General features: G+C 37.0%; 1 protein-coding gene across 4 annotated transcripts in view; it reads right to left on the reverse strand.

Moving 5' to 3' along the window:
- The window catches only part of TTC6 (tetratricopeptide repeat domain 6), a 219,987-nt gene extending 214,104 nt beyond the window's left edge, over positions 1–5,883 (reverse strand). For all 4 annotated transcript variants that reach the window (XM_032871236.1, XM_032871237.1, XM_032871235.1 and 1 more), the window contains exon 1: positions 5,771–5,883. The gene's annotated coding sequence lies outside the window, so the exon portion shown is untranslated. The remainder of the gene's footprint in view (positions 1–5,770) is intronic.
- Positions 5,884–10,342: the final 4,459 nt, after the last annotated feature.

The raw sequence follows: 10,342 nt of genomic DNA on the forward strand, positions 1-10,342 counted from the left end.
GAGCCAAAGTGCCAGCTGGTCAGATGGAGGCCTTGACTTTGTCTATGTATAGTAACGGGTGCCTCAGTGGGAGGGGTGACACATTAAGAACAAGATTTAGGTTCTCTTGGGTCCATGGCCAAATATCAACTCGATTCACTTCCTAAATTTCACATCAACATCAACTTCCAATACACACATAAGTTCCAAAAGAAATATCTAAATCCAAAGAAAGTCTATCACATCTAGTAAAATCTTCACATTGCAAGGAAAATAAAAATATTCTGAAAACAACTACTTATTTTTGCAATAGCAGTGGTAGAAGTGAGACCTGTTTTTGCACTGATTATAATTTATGAAAAAGCTTAATAGATAATTATGATCATTTTAACAACTTTGCTAAAAGAATAAGATAATTGTATTTTTTCCTATTTTTTGATACTTTCTATAATATTTGTTTTGCTGTCTTTAATCTTAAGCCTATCAATAATAGTAACTCACACTTACATTGTGCTGGTTAAAAATTATCCAGAAGCCGATAGAAATTTCAAGACTCTAAAAACATTCTACTGTTAAAACTAGTACCTAGAATATGCCCATAGCCTTTGTGATATATATACATACAAACATAAATACATAGCAGGTAATGGAACAATGAAATATCTCCCTGCCTTTTTCTTCTCCCCACGTTCTGTCTTTCCTTCTTGAACTTCCTTCATCTAATTTGCTCAGATAGCCCAAACAGGAAAATAAAAGAATTTTATTATTATTATCACCATGGTTTTGACATGTTAAATGTTGCATGCTCTCAATTTCAAAAGTAATTTGTTGGAGTTCCACTTCTACATCTATAGAAAATCCCCTACTAATAACAGTTGATAAACTCTGGGAAAAATATAAAAAACAAATACCTGAGGATTCTTCCAAGTAAACAAAAGCAGGCAGAATGTGGAAGAGAGTAGACACTTGTGGAAACACCAGTCTGGAGGTGAGTTTCCAGGTCTATTGTGGCCTTTCCCTAAATGCCATCCATATTGTAGAATGGCATAGTGCAGGTGGCAAAAACTTTGATAGAAAGCCCTTCATCATTCTGGCCAGACAAATCAGAGAAAAGACCGCTGGCAACAACCACCACTGAGGAGTGAGAAAAAAGTCCCAAAGGAGAGAGAGCCAGAGAAGGAAATCCCCCAATTCTGTATCTAAACCCCATACAAGTTTAGACTGACCTCTTAACTGTGCATATGTAGGACAAACTCAAAGCAGCACAATAATGGCTTAAAAAGCGAGATTTAGTTGAACTTAACTTCCAAACATAGAGAGTCAGATGGAGTTTACAGTGAATGTAACCTGGTGAATTGCCTGCCAAATGAAAAACATCAACATTCTTCAGAGGCATATAGCAGAATCCACAGCCTACACAACAAAACATTAACAACATCCAAGATATAATAAGAAAAATAATTACTCAGCATAAAAAAATCCAGGAAAATGTGACTCATTCTCAAGGACAAACATAATGAACAGACACCAGTCCAGAGACAACACAGAAGTTGAAATTATTAAACAAGGCCTTTAAGGAAACTATTATAACTATGTTTAATGAAGTAAAGGGAGATAGGCTAATGAGGAATAAAAAGATAGAAAGTCTTAGGATAGACATAAAAGTGAAAAAATAGAAATTTTATATCTGAAAAATACAATACTTTGAATAAAAATTGGACTAACAGAATGGAGAAGTCAGAGAAAAGAGTCAGTGAATTGGAAGATAAATTAACAAGAATTATTCAATATTTAAAAGAGAAAGAAGAGAGCGAGGGGGAGGGCAGTTCAGGGAACACCCTCAGAACCCAGTGAAGCAGTATCACAAGTTCTAACATACGGGTAAACAGTATCCTGAAAGGAGAGGGAGATGGTGTGAAAAAATACTTAAACAAATAAGTGTGAGAAAACCTCTCAAACCTGAAGAAATGCCTAATGAAACACAGTACATTCCAAGCAGGATAAAACCAATGAAAACCACATGTCAGCTACTGGAAATCAAAGATAAAGATAAAATACTGAGAGCAGAGAGAGAAAAACAATACATTTTCTATAGAAATGACAAAAACTTCCCATTAAAAACCACTGAAACCAAAAGATAGTGAAACAAGATTTGTAATATGCTTAAAAAGCAAATAACTATTGACAAAGAATTACATATCTAACAAGCATTCTTTAAAAAAAATGAAACCAATATGAAGACATATTCAGACACAAGGAAGCTAAAAGAATTGCTCACCAGCAGACTAGAAAACTATAAGAAATAATAAAGGTTTTACTTCAGACTGATGAGATTATATAAGAGGAAAATCTGAATCTTCAGGAAGGAATAAAGATTAGAGATGGAAAATATCTGAATGAGTTTAAAATACCATTTCTTAGTCTTCTTTTTTTCAGTTGTATGAAAACCAAATTGTCTTGTGGGGTGTTTGTATACATAGATGCAACACATATGACAAGAACCAAAAAGACCGGGATAGGGTCAGTAAGGTCACTATAGTTGTAAGAGTGCTACATTTTATGTGAACTAGTTTGACATTAACTCCAGACTGTGAAATGTTAAGAATGTATATTGTAATTCCTAGAGAAACAGGTTTTTAAAGCCATACAAAGAAGTGTGACAAAAAAATCAACGGACAATAAAATGGAATACAAAAATATTAAATCTTAGAAAATATTTTAGACTAAATAATAATGAAAATACAACATATCAAATGTGTGAGATGGAGCTAAAGTAGTGCCTAAAAGGAATGGTACAGATTAAATTCTTAAATCAAAAAGGTCTAAAATCAATAACCTAAGGTTCTACTTTAAGAATCTAAAAAAAGAGGAGTAAAGTGTACCCAAGATAAATATAAGGATACAAGGACATAAATCAATCAAACAGAAAATAGAAAAAAAAATTGAGAAAATAAGAAGCCAAGAACTGGTTTTTCAATAACATCAACAAAATTCTTTGAGAAAACCTCTACCTAGACTGTTTAAGAATAAACAAGAGAGAAAAAAATCACTAATATCAAGAATAAAAAAGTGCTTTTCACTACAGGTCCTAAAGATATGAAGGGATAAGAAGATATAACAAACAACTTTATAGCAACAAATCTAACAATTTAGATAAAATGGTCAAATCTCAAATTTTCAATTTAGTAAAATTAACATAAGAAACAGAAAATCCTAATAGTCCTATATTAAATAAGCTTATTCATTACCAAAAATCTTACCACAAAGACACTTCCAGGTACAGGTGGTTCTCTCAAGTAGTCAAGAAAGAACACCAAACTTACACAAGTGTTTTCAGAAAATATGGTAACATTTTGAGATGTACATAACTATAATACTAAACCTCACAAAAGCATTTTTTAAAAGGGAAATTCTTTTTCCCTATATTCATGATCCCTCATGAATATAGATCCAGAAATCTTTTTTTAAAAAATATTTTATTTATTTATTTATTTGACAGAGATTACAAGTAGGCAGAGAGGCGGGCAGAGAGAGAGAAACAGGCTCCCTGCTGAGCAGAGAGCCCAATGCAGGGCTTGATCCCAGGACCCTGGGGATCATGACCTGAGCCAAAGGCAGAGGCTTTAACCCACTGAGCCAACCAGGTGCCCCTAGATCTAGAAATCTTAAGTAAAATATTAGTATATCAAATCCAGAAGTAAATTTTTAAAGGTATAATATATACTGATCATAAAGAGCTTATCTCAGGGCTGAAAATTCGATTTAACATTCTAAAATCAATATAGTTCACTGTATGAATAGAAAATAGAAGAAAATATATGATCATTTCAATGTATAGTAGAAAACCATTTGACAAAATCTAACACCACTCATGATAATAATAAAGAAATAATTGTGCAAATATGTTTTATAGGGAACATCAATCTGATTAAGAGAATTTACAAAAAAAATACAGTTAACATTATATTTTTGCTCTCCCACTAAAACTGAAAACTAGGCAAAAGTGTAACAACTCTTTTTTTTTTCATTGTCCATTGTAACATTGTTAATGAAAGCAAGTAGGTGGACCTTTATATTCATTAACAAAATATTAAAAAGTGCTTCAACTCTTACCACATCTATTCATCATTGTACTGGAGGTCCTAGCCATTGCAATATGGTGAGGAAAAGAAATAAAAGGAAAAAATTGGAAAGGAAAAAGTAAAACTGTTCTTATTTGTGGTAACATGATTTTTAGGTCAACAGTTCCAATGAATCTACTAAACAATCTCTAGTTGTCTATAAGTGACTTATCAATGTTGTATGAAACAAGTTAACATACAAAATCAACCATATTTTAATATGTTAGTATCAAACCACTGGAAAGTAATACCCAAAAAGACATTAAATTCTTGAGAATAAGTCCAACAAAAGAAGTCCAAAATCTCTACACTGAAAATTACAAAACATTGCTAAGAGAAATTAAAGACCTACATAAAGTTCCAAACCATGTTTGTTAACTAGAAGACTCAACATTGTTTAAAACAGCAATTATCCCCATATAGATTTATAGATCCCATGCAATTCCAATCAAAATTCCACCAGGCTTTTTTTTTTTTAACAGAAATTACAAGCTGATTCTAAAATGCACATACAAGTTTAAATAACTTCAAATCATTAAAATTATTTTTTAAAAAATTAGAGGACTTACACGATCCAACTTCAAAACTGAATATGAAGCTACAGTAATCGAGGCAAAGGTCCTGGCAAATCATTATGCTGGGTAAAGGAAACCAGATACAAAACAGTATATATTGTATGCTTCCATTTATATGAAATTCTAGAATATGCAACCGATTCTATGGTGTCACATAGCAGATCAGTAGCTGGTAGGGGGCAGTTAGAGCAGGTGAGAACAGGGATGGATACCAAAGGGAACAGAGGAATGGAAAGGTTCAGTTATCAGAAATTTAAATAAAATCTTGGGGAAAAAAATGAGTCAGTTATCTTGATTGTAGTAATTGTTTCAAAGATGTGTACATCCGTCAAAACTTATCAAATTGTACACCTGTACATTATATTGTAATACATTATACTAACTACTAATCTGTATGTTCTCTGCAGTTTATGGAATATAAATTATACCTTTATAAAGCTGTAAACAGGAAAAAAAACAATTTGTTGAAATTTTATATTTGAACGTTGAACAATAAAAAGAACTATCGAACTTTAAACTCTTGCAATGTTAGTTCGCGATAGTTTCACTGTGGATCTGTGGTCTTGGATGCTAGATAATCCTTTCATGAACCCTGCAATGTCCCACTGCCCACCAAAGAGTTTTTGGGCCACACTCAGAAAACAGCTTCCTATTCCAAAATTAGACACACTGACCTTAGTGGGGGAGATCACCTAATGGTGTGTAAGCCTTGCCCCAAACAATCAGCCCCTGTCAAGGGATACCAGGAAAGGTCAGGCAGTTGGAAATTAAATTCCCTCCACTGCGACCTTCCATTCCCTCTGATCCCTTCCTGTCTTTCGCCTTCCTGACTCCTTTTCCTTTCCCCACAGGCTGGTCGTCACAATCTACCTATCTTTCCGTTCCACCAGGCTTTCACTCTTTCCGAGGGCATCGCAGCCTACTCTAGACCCGATACCTTCCCCAACCCCAGCCCTATTTTCTACGCTGATTTTCTCGGCGATTAGTGTGGATTAAAGAGGCAGAACGGGAGACGACGATTGCTCCGCCCAAATATCGCAGCCTCTTCTCACAGCCTCCCAGACGAAGTCACCAGCGCCCCAGCCGGTCTCTCACCCGCCTGCCGGGACGCCTCGGCTCCCATTCAGATGGCGAGAAGGTTGACAGTGCCTCAGCCCGGCGTTATATCCTGCCCGCCTTCCGGGGGCCGAGCAGCCGGGTGGGCTCGGACAGGCTCTACTGGGAGGAAGAACGCGCTCCGTTGCTCGGCAACAAGCAGCGCGTCCTCTGCCGCCGCGCGCCCGCGCTCTGACTCCTGTGGATCCCTCCGCGCTGTGGGTCCCAAGCCGACGGAACCCGCTCCAAGGGCGCCTTTGGACCAGAAGCCAAAACTTAAGCTGAGCGGCCTCTGCTTTCTGGGCTGTACACTTGCTAGTCCCAAAGAGCTTCCTGGCCTGGAGTCTCCTAGATCGGCCGTTTATGCCCCCTTTAAACCAACTGCTTACTTGGCACTCACGTTCTTTATGCATTTAAACGAATTATGCTAGAGGCAAGAGATTCAGACTTCTGGAGAGTTCCTATTATACTCCTAGATTCAGCATCGTCAGAGTTTCTGATGTCCAAGATAAGAAAGTTTATAAGAAGCAATAATTGGCATTCTCTGTTAAAGTTGAATACACACATACTCTATGACTCAGCAATTCCACTCCCAATAGGAATGCATGTAAACATACACCAAGAAACATGTGCATCGATATTCATAGCAGTTTCATTCATGATAGCTAAAAACTGGTAAATAGCCAAACGCCCATCAAAAGTAGGTTGCATAAATTAATTGTGGTATATTCATAAAATGCAATAAAGGATGTGAACAATTTTCATCTGTGGAAAACAACACAAATGAATCTCTATGAGCTAATATGCCAAACAAGGAGTACACACTATACGAATCCATTCATATAAGGTTTATTTCATTAATTTTTTATTTAAATTCGTTTAGTTAACATCTAAAGCATTATTAGTTTCAGGGGTAGAATTTAGTGACTCATCAGTTGCATATAACACCCAATGCTCATTATATCAACTGCCCTCCTTAATGTCCATCACCCAGTTACCCCATCCCCCCACACCTCCCAACAACTTTCAGTTCCTTTCCTATAGTTAAGGATCTCTTAAGGGTCTCCTATTTTAAGCTTTTCCTCCCTCTCAGTTCTTTTTTTTTAAAGATTTTATTTATTTATTTGACACACAGAGAGAAATCACAAATAGGCAGAAAGGCAGGCGGGGTGGGGGGCAGGGAAAGCAGGCTCTCCACTGAGCAGAGAGCCCTACGCAGGATTTGATCCCAGGACCCTGAGATCATGACCTAAGCCAAATGCAGAAGCTTAACCCACTGAGCCACCCAGGCACCCTCCCTCTCTGTTTTTATCTAATTTTATTTTTTCCTTCCCTTCCCCTATGTTCATCTGTTTTGTTTCTTAAATTCCACATATGAATGAAATCATCATATAAGGTTTAAAAACCAAGACAGCAAAAACTATAGCACTTGCGGATAGATGCTCAGCTGCTGTATTACCAAAAAAACAAACAAACAAACAAACAAAAAGTAATAACAGTAAGAGTCAAAATAGTAGTAGTCATCTTGGGAGTGGAGAAGGTGATGGTGATTGGTGGACACAGCAAGGAGGAATCCTGGGATAGTAGCACTATTCTGCATTTTAACCGTGGTGATGGCTGTTTGAGTTTTCTTTTTGTGATAAACCCCTGCTTTCTATTTTGTTTATTTTTCTTGTTATATTTCACTACTATTTTAAAAACCAAAAGAAAATCCAATTAAATGCCATCATGGAAATGAAGGTGTTTTGCTCAGTGCCTGGCATTCAATGGCCCCCAAGTGTTGATTTTATATTGCTCTACTTTCTACCAATCTCTCCCTTTCCGAATACTCAGGCAACTAATAGATGAGATCACGGAAATGGCAGGTAAAATCTTCTGGAAGTCATCCCTGAGACTGATGCTTCCCAGAAATTCAAAATAGAAGAATGCTCTGCAGCACAATTCCCTGGTGCTGGGCCTCGAAGCAGCCCAACTGTGGAGAAGGATTCACTCAGAAATTCTCAGGCCTCCCTCAGGCAGCTCCCACTCTCCAGACACAGAGCAGGTAAGGATACCAAGTTTTGCCAACTGTGCCAGTCGCTTTGCTCCCTGGAATTCTGCAACCTCTTCTGTAAAATGGGGATAATAATCTTACCTCAAAGGTTTGTTGCTTTACTCCCCAACATAATGAGTTTAAAATGGTTGCTGAGTGTCCACAAGACGAGCAGCATTTTACAGAGAAAGATCTGCTGTCCCTGAGGTTTTACTACACCCACATCATGTACCACTGCCTGTGGCTACTCCTTGAGGGCAGCTTCACCCTAAGTGTGGAAGTAACCGCTCCAGACAATAAATGCATCACTTTCCTTTGCTAATTAAAATAATAAGTAAATAACTAAAATGCCTAGTGTGAATTGTTCTTGGTACCATCCTGGATGCTGCATAAAAATAATATATAGGCCATATTCCTAAAATAGAAAAAAATTTAAATTAATGTAGCCCTGAAACATGTTATGGTCAGGAAGCAATTTATATGGTAAATAAACATTGTTCATTAATGCTTTTATAATACAAAATGGTAACAAGTATTTAGATATTGATACCATAGGATAATACAATCCATGAGCTAGATACTATTAGCTTCATTTTATAGGTAACTTACTGATGTTCAAAGAGATCAAGGATTTACCTTGATCTCCTAGCTAATAATCAGTTCTGTGCTAGGAACTGTAGGTCTAAATGCAAGAAAGAGAGAGAAAAACAAGAGAGAGAGAGAAGGAAGAAGGGAGGAAGGGAGAGAAGAAGAGAAAGAGGGAGGGTGGAGGGAGGGAAGAGGGAGAGGGACGAGGAGGAGGAGAGGGGGAGGAAGGAAAGAGAGAAAGAAAAAGGAAGAAGAGAAAGAATACTTAGTGATCTAAAGATATTTTAAATTCATTGTTGATATTGTAATGCTTCTGTATGAAAATGTTAATACTCTAGGTTCTGTTTTATAGAAAAGGGCATTAGACTCAAAGAACAGCATAAAATTACTCAATCATTGAAACACTATGATTTCACCTAAGTTTTTGTCACTCTTAAACCACCACCTACTAGTCCTCTTGTCCTCTAGTTTTGGAGACTTCTATTGGGTTCACTGCATAGCAAGTAAAGGAAGACCCAAAAATTCAACTTCCACACCTTCAAAATACCCTCATAGAACAAATTCCAAAGTTCTCTAAAGAGAACGCAAGCCTCTTCATAATTAGGACCCTTCCAAAGGTCTTTTTGGAAAATAAATAATTAAATTTATAACTTGACTTTATATTATGCACCAAAATAAATTCCAACTGGATGCAAGATTTTGTTATACATAAGAGTAGCAGGTATAGATAAGACTTATAAACATTAAACCATAAAAGGCAGGAACTCTGGTTAAAATATTGATGGATTTTTTTAAAAGTATCTAGTGTTGAAAAATAAGCAGAATTATAATACAAATGAAAACCTGGTGGAAAACTCGCAATATTTATGACAAACATGGGATTAATATTCTTTAGATGAAAAACAGAGAAACACTCAAAATTTTTAATTGGTTAATTGAGGTGTGGAAAGGCAGTTCCCAAAAGAAGAAATATTTATGGCCAATAGAAATATAAAAACATTCAACTTCAGTAGTAATCTCAGAAATGCAAATTAAAATAATGATATGTAATTTTTGCCAATCAAATTACAAGGTTAGTAACAGAGTTCCTGAATGGGACTGAAGAAATAAGATCACTCATAGATTTGTTTGTTTGTTTGTTTGTTTGTTTTTAAAGATTTTATTTATTTGACAGAGAGAAACACAGCAAGAGAGGAGGCCAAGCAGGCAGCCCGGTGCAGGGCTCGAACCCAGGACCCTGGGATCATGACCTGAGCTGAAGGCAGACGCTTAATGACGAGCCACGCAGGCGCCCCCACTCATAGATTTCTGCTGCCATTTTGCTAGATGTCATTGGCTAGATGTCCTTCATTCCTGCACCATTGCCCGGACATTGCCCAAACCCAAGTGGAAGCCCAAAGGCAAGGAAAACTGGATGATATGTGAAGAGAACAGAGGCAGAGAACTGAGTAGAAAGAGGGGGATAGAGAGAAAAACAGAGAATAACCAGAAAAGTCTATTACCCAAAGTTGCCTGTACTGCTTGAATCCACAGACACTAACGTCCTAAAACAGCTTTTCCTATCTTAAGGTCGCCCACTGGCATTGCTTACCCTCAGCCTTCTCCTAACACCCTGCTCACCCATCTTACCCCTAGGTGATCTACTTAACATACGTTAGGCCTCCCTCCTGACCCTAAACTCTGACTTGATTGTAACATCTGAGCTTATGGAGTTCAGAAAGGGACCTGTGGGAAGCCACTCATCACCCTTCCCTGGGGGTGCCTCAAAAAGCCCGGCCTGATCTCAGGGTTTTTAAGGTAAGATAAAAATAGCAAGCACTGAGCAGAAAGAAAACTCTGTGAGTAAAACTATCCATTTGAAAAGAAGATACAAATAACACTAATAAGCCTGGTCCAAAGCAGGTGGACCTGGCTGAGAATTAAGGATTTATTTTTCTAGGACACAGTGGCTG

Source organism: Lontra canadensis, unplaced genomic scaffold (genome assembly GCF_010015895.1).
Source record: "Lontra canadensis isolate GAN:19392208 unplaced genomic scaffold, GSC_riverotter_1.0 scaffold42, whole genome shotgun sequence".
Lineage (NCBI taxonomy): Eukaryota > Metazoa > Chordata > Mammalia > Carnivora > Mustelidae > Lontra > Lontra canadensis.